Consider the following 6938-nt stretch of genomic DNA (forward strand, 5'->3'; position numbering starts at 1 on the left):
TAGCAGGATCAATGTTACATCTAATACAGGTTGGGTCAAAATTGGGTGAAATATGGCTTATCTTGGCCGTGGACCAATGAACCAGACAGAGTATTTTGAACTGTATTAAATAATGTCTGTCATTAAAGGATGATGAAATTAGTGCCCGATCCCAAGTCATAATTAGTCGCCTATATCCGCAGTCCAAACACCTCTCACTTATAATATTGTGGCAGCTGCCAATTCTCTGGTGCTTGCTGTTGTTTCCTTTTTCCCTGGTGTTTTTTTGGTTGAGTTGCTGAGTGATTAGAGGGTTATTCAGTTCACCTGTTGCGCAGGGTGTGGGGACTGGCTCTTAAATGATAGTTGAGAGCAGCTTGGTGCATTCCCCTCTTGGCCAATCAGGGTGTAACGACGCCCTTTCTGTAGGGCTTAAAAGAGGAGGGAAACTGCACACCCAGTGTCATTCTGATCTCTCCTTCACTCAATGCAACATGTGTTATCAGCTTTACCAGAAACTCTGGTCTGTTTTGGGCCCTTTTGGGATTCTGTGATCTTTGTGTTTTGTTTGTTGAGAGTGTTGACTCTCCTAGTTGGGGAAACAAGTTAAGTGCCAACCAATTAGGTTACCTGCACTGGGACGATTAGGTGCTATTTGTGCAACAGCTGGCTTGCCTTACAATAGCCTAACGCCTGCAGGCTGTATTTTTGTATTTTATTCATTTGTTGATTTTCAATGAAACCCTTTATACCCATTTCTTTTAGTGTATTTTATTTGGGAAAACTTTAAAGGAGGGTAAAAGGAAAAACACAAACCAATATTTCAGTTTCCTTAATTGTTTGTTAATATAGAGGCATTTGTTCATTATTGAAGAGGCATTTGTTCATTATTATTATTAAGAAGGCATTTTATTTTATATTATTATGTGTATGGGAACTGTTTTTCAGTTCTGACTGAACAACTAAAGTCTGGGGAACTCAGTACCGCCACAATATGTTCTGAATGTATCTGAAAAACATTTACCGTCATTGTAGTTCATTTTTTTTGTCCTACGATATCCACTCCATCAACAAAATTAAATTTTTATGTTTAGGAAACTCAAAGAAAGTTGGTTAGGGAGAAAACGTGATCTTGGTTTAATATTGAAAAAGTTAAAGGTGACTTGAAGCACAAGATTTGACGCATTGACAATAATTCAAAGTTCTAATTCACAGGGCGTCAAATAACGAGGCTTTGTCACGGCCGTCTGTGTTTGGTACCAACGCACAAGGCACCCTATAGCACCAATATGAGACGCACCGGGCTTTTAATTAACTACAATGCAAACCCATCCACGGCAACAGTAAACACTCAGAGAAAGTGCGCCGGAAGTGACTGTGGTGACGTAGTTTTAGGAGCAAAAAGACACACTAAGTGGGTGGGAGGGGAGGTGGTCCAATAAACCCCCCAATTTCGCATTAAAATCAGCTGTTCATTTGTGTCCCGTTTTCACAACGTTCAGTTTCATTTTCACTTTACAAGCGTAGTAGTACTAAGCCCAACCATGTAGTTTTTTCCAGAATCGAACTAAGAGGTGACGCAAATGGTCGTGACAAAGCGACCGTATGTGACGAGTCGGGATGAGAACGTGCTGGTAGTTTTGTCGCCTAAACCTATACAAGTTGTTTCCTGTGAAGTTTATTTTAAAAAGACTGTATGCATGAAACTAGCAGAAATTGACACGTGTTGCTGGACATTCCTAGGAGAACGCACGAAAAATGAGGAAAAGCTTTTTGTAAGATATCATACAAAATATTGCATGAGGATACGTTCATGTGACAAATGTTCTATGAGTGAAACGTTAATTTTTTTGTCAAATCTTTCACATTTTGTCGCCATTTGCACATGAAATAAATTGATTCTTTCCTCCTCTTTTATATTAGTTGACAAGCAAATTTGTAATAATTAAACATACATTGTAGGCGGGTTGTCGTGCATGCTGAGGAGTTAGTAATCCATGTGTCATTCAATTGCTTTGCTTTGTAAGATACATGCATGTGTGTGCTTGTATCTGTTTGCGTGCGTGTCAGCATGTTGTTGCTAGTGTGCACCTATGTGTCTTAAGCTAAGCCATAGCCAGAGACAGATTTGAGCTGCTCCTGTTCAACCACCACTTGAGAACCATCCATCACCTTTCAGCTGATTGTCCACCACTGCCCAGCCTGTCACCGCCACTCAGACAAAGCAACGCTCACCCAGCAGCCAAGAGAATGACTGTTGTGCACTGAAAAGGGCACATCGACTAATAATTGGAACTGTGCCCATTCTGAGCTTGAGGCTAATTAGCCGTGCATCGCCAAAAGTGTGACCTTCATACTAATGGAGTATATTTTAGTGTGCAGCTTTTCAGTCCACAGCAGGTACCTGACAACAGACTACCCCTACCATTCATACTTCCTTTGGTACAATCACGAAACGTTAACATAATGTAATCACTCTCACAAATATTCAGTGATGATATTAATTCTTCATTAAGGCAATTAGGAACAAGAGCATCCAATCAATCAATCTCATTAGCTTCTTTGTGAAGTAGTCCGACTCCCGTCCCTGTATAGCACGCTGTATTTATTGCCATGATGCTCATTTAGTGTCAGTGCTTATTTAAGTCATTGCATAGCTATGAAAATGCCCGCTCACAGATGGCTTCCTATTACGTTCCATATAGAACATATAAATGAGAATATTATTCAGGGAGATGATGACTACACTGTTTCACCAGAATGGCTGTAATTTCCTATGCACAGTAATAATGACAGAGTACACTTCCTTGTTTAAGAGAACAGCAGGTACTGTGGCTGACAGTAATTCTGTAGCTGTAACTACGTCCATCAATCTCACACATACACACACACACAAAAACGTGCACACAAAGCACCTGTTTGCTGTACTTCCAGTCCTTTGCCACACACGCCCTAAAACCATCTTTGAAGCAGGTCAAGAAAATCACTGAGGCAGCTTCTGGTGCACAATACCTACTGCAAAGACTGCGTGGGCAGGAAATGAAAAACAGCAGACTGCCGACGGCTAAATGACAATTGATGCAAGTATTGGCAGGTGGCGCCAATCCAGCACAACAAAATACAAAATTAGATTTTTTTTTAATGAATGGTGTGGCTGGTTTTCAGTTTGTGTTCGTTGTAGCTTGGTGCAAGGGAAGTCAGTTAGCATCTACTAAAAGAGGAGGAATGTAAAGTTGTTTTATTGTTGTGCGTTGTTTCAAAGTAAAAGCCCTGTAGGGTTTTTCTGTGGACAGAAGCCCTTCATCATAAGGCTTTTATTCTGAAATATTTGCAGGACAGTGTTGTGGAAAATGCAGAGACTTGCACGGCTCCCTAAATTAAGTGTGAGTAGCCGTCACACACTGCTCATGCAGGCAGTGTAGCCCAGGCGTTAGACACATGTGAGCCTACGTTTGGGAATCCGCTGGATTTTGTTGAGTTTATGTTTTACCTGTTTGTAAAACTAACTGCTGTTCAAAATCACTCACCCCATCTCTACAGTCCGACTTTTAAATGCTCCGTAGGTTTCTTTTTTTTTTACCGTTATTTATTTATTTATAGATTTTATTCCACATTTTAGCTCCTTGATATATTTGTTTGTCTGTATGTTGTATGTCATTGCATTTTTCTTTGTGCAAGCTGCTTGGAACTAATTGCCCCTTGGTGGGATTAATAAAGTTGTTTTGAATTGAGATTTGGAGCATATGTGAAGCCTGCAGCCTCATTGTTAGGACGGGACTGTTGAAGTGCTGCTTTGTGCAGTAACCATCAGCTGCTAAAGGATCGGTTCCTATCACTAGCACTGAGTAAGCAGACTGGGTTGTTAAAGCCCTTTTCACACATGGAAGAGACAACATTGCTGGCTTCATATAAAGCGATGGCATTTTGTCATTCAGATGTACAGTTTTATGTTAATGTTCCTTATGGCTTCATTCAGACATGACTGAACGTTTACGGAAAAAGCTGTGCCGTTGAAGCCTTAAAGGGCCAGTGTGTACGATTTCAGGGGGTCTATTAGCAGAAATGGAATATAATATTCATAACTATGTTTTCGTTAGCGTATAATCACCTGAAACTAAGAATTGTTGTGTTTTCATTAGCTTAGAATGAGCCCTTCATATCTACATAAGGAGCGGGTCCTCTTCCACTGCAGTTCATCGATTGGCCACTTGAGGCTGACTCCAAAAGTGAGTCAATCCCCATAGACCCCCATATTAAAATGACCAACTTTACAACAGAAATAAACATGTTTACAGCCTGTTAAAAAAAAAAAACAGTTTTGGTCTCTATTGCTAATTTCTCCGTTCAGATAACTTTACGCGGGTGAATATTTTTACATAGCTCAGCCGTTTAAATTATAATAAGGCTTAAAGTTAGGCATAATTAAGGGTGTGGCCGCTTTGAGTGACAGTGCCGTACCAGGTCGCTAGCTGCCAGCTGTCTGCTCTGCTACGTCACCCAGGCCCGCCTCAACTCCACCGACGATCCACCTTTTAGCTCATTTTTGGATTAGACAGGAGTTAGGCTGTGTCATCACTGACAAGATGGTGACGGCCAGGGCCACTCATGGGTGACGTCCATATTTAATACAGTCTATGCAATTCAGTTGGTTGCAATCCACTAATCCTGCACACTGCTCCTTTAAGACAGTGAAACTACTGATTCATTTTCACATCAGTTTCATCATTTAATGTTATTTGATAGTAAATGCTGCTGCCTGAATGAACATTGGAAATACACCAAACTGTTGGTTGAATTATTATTGTAAGAAGGTTTTTTAATTAACCTCTTTTGCCCCGGCCAGTGCATTGCGAGGAGAAGATCGATCTCAACATTTTCAAAGTGGCTCTTTCATAGTGTTGCATAAGAGACGATGATTGAGATAATAGAGCTACAGTCATTACAGTGATCTTGGATCTTGCATTTAATCTCGCTCTCCCTCTTTGTGCATGTATAACCTTGCCTTTAAGTTATTGAATTCATGCTCAACATAAAGCGATGCATGTCTAAAAGGGGTTTAAGTCTCGCTTACATGGGTTCTTTGGTTCCCCATGTAAATGTGAGAGGTGGGGTTATGTGCTTATTTCAGACGGTTGCTCTGCTTCACCACCTGTGAACTCTAACTGTAAGTATGATCATGTTATACCTCATCACACTTACAGTTAGAGTTAGAGTAGCACTGTGGGCCAGTTAGCAGAGATATGGTGAAAAGTTTTACTACAAAGTCATCTCAGGGTGCCTCTATATTAGTCTGAGGGTGCTTAGCATCCTCAAGCACCCCGTAGAACTGCTACCATTTCCAGACATGCATGGATGGCAAAACAAAAAAGACAGAAAGTACCTTCACACACTTGCATGCACTCACACATTTTGCAAACTTGCATCCCCCCCACCCTCCACACACACTTTCATGTACAGTAACCCCAGGGGAACATCACTCAAACCACTGAAGAGCAACAGGAGGTGATTACTGTGATCTCGCCGTGCTCTCCTTGTACTCCAGTAATGGAGCCGACCACGGTGATGCCTGTTGAGTTGATGTTTTAAGAGCTTTAATGGACTGGCGAGCCGCAGACGGGAGCTGGGTCTCTGCTGCTCTATTTTGACGATGTACTCGTATATATATATATATATATATATATATATATATATAGTCTGTGATATGATGTGAGCCAATTAGATAAATATCGTAAGTGTAGAAGCCTGAAGAAATGGAAGGGTTTACATTCATTTTTAGCCATGAAAAATGAGAGTGCAGATTCTCTGCGGATGGCGATGTTGGTCCGTTCAGAGTGCTTTGGTCACAGATGTGTAAGGAGCAGCTCTGCCTCTAGGGACCGCTAATGCAGTCTTGAGTGTTGATTACTGCTTGAGTTACACACAAACATTGCATTTAAGAGTGTTTTAAAGGCCCCATTATTATGTTGTCTGAAGCCTACAATCACATTATTGCTGGAGTAAGAGACAGTTTAAGCTCGCTTTTACAAGCAATGTTCTAAAAGAGCCACGGCTGGTGATTTAGTCTATCTTTGGTCCATCTCTATTATAGATAATGCTGTGTAGCGCTCCCAAGGGCTGCATTAGTAGCTGAGATTCCTTTGTATCTCCTTTAACTTCACAATCCACCTCTTCTGTACATTTGACTTCTGAAAGTCTGGTCTTTTTCTTTTTCCCCTCGTGTGCTTGCCTCCCTCCTACTTCCCCATTCCCCTCTGTGCCCCGACCTCGTGTAGCAGATTCAATATTTATGAAGTGGATCGATCAGAAGAGCACCACCCTCCCCTTTCTGTTACTGTAGGTCCTGAATAATCCATTCCTCATCCGATATTCTGATACAAGCAATAAATGGCTGAAGTTAAAGATTCCTTCCGCTTTCAGATCCCAATCTCCTGAGCAAAGAATTCTGACTGTCGAGACTTCATTTAGTGCTCAAACTACTATTTACTTGCATCCTGGGACATGCAGTTGTTGCAAGGTAATATTCCCACATTAGATCAACTCCTAAACCTGCAGGATCGCCAGCAATAACGACCGACTTTATTGTCTTTCAGAGGCTGTCGCAGGCTCAGCAGTAGAGCTATAGTGAAGGTACTGATGTTATATGAACCAAGAAAACCTGTCCATGTTATGCTAGCTTGTTGGGAAGGAGGCTAAATAACGCTCCACGGTTAGACTAAATTTTGGCGAGGAAAAAACTGGCATGGCCATTTTCAAAGGGATCATTTTTTTTACCAATTCTCGAGTGGTAAAAAATGGTTTAATTTAGCACCAAATCTGTGTACCAAATGGTATCAACCCCAAAAATTGCTGCAACAACTTATGAGACATAAGTGAGCAGGTGATCTTTGAGGGTTAAACTGATTAGAAATAGCAAAAACTGACTTACTGGGTCAGACACGTATATGAAAATTAGTATTATA

This window comes from Sebastes umbrosus, chromosome 16 (assembly GCF_015220745.1).
Source record: "Sebastes umbrosus isolate fSebUmb1 chromosome 16, fSebUmb1.pri, whole genome shotgun sequence".
NCBI classification, from domain to species: Eukaryota; Metazoa; Chordata; class Actinopteri; order Perciformes; family Sebastidae; genus Sebastes; species Sebastes umbrosus.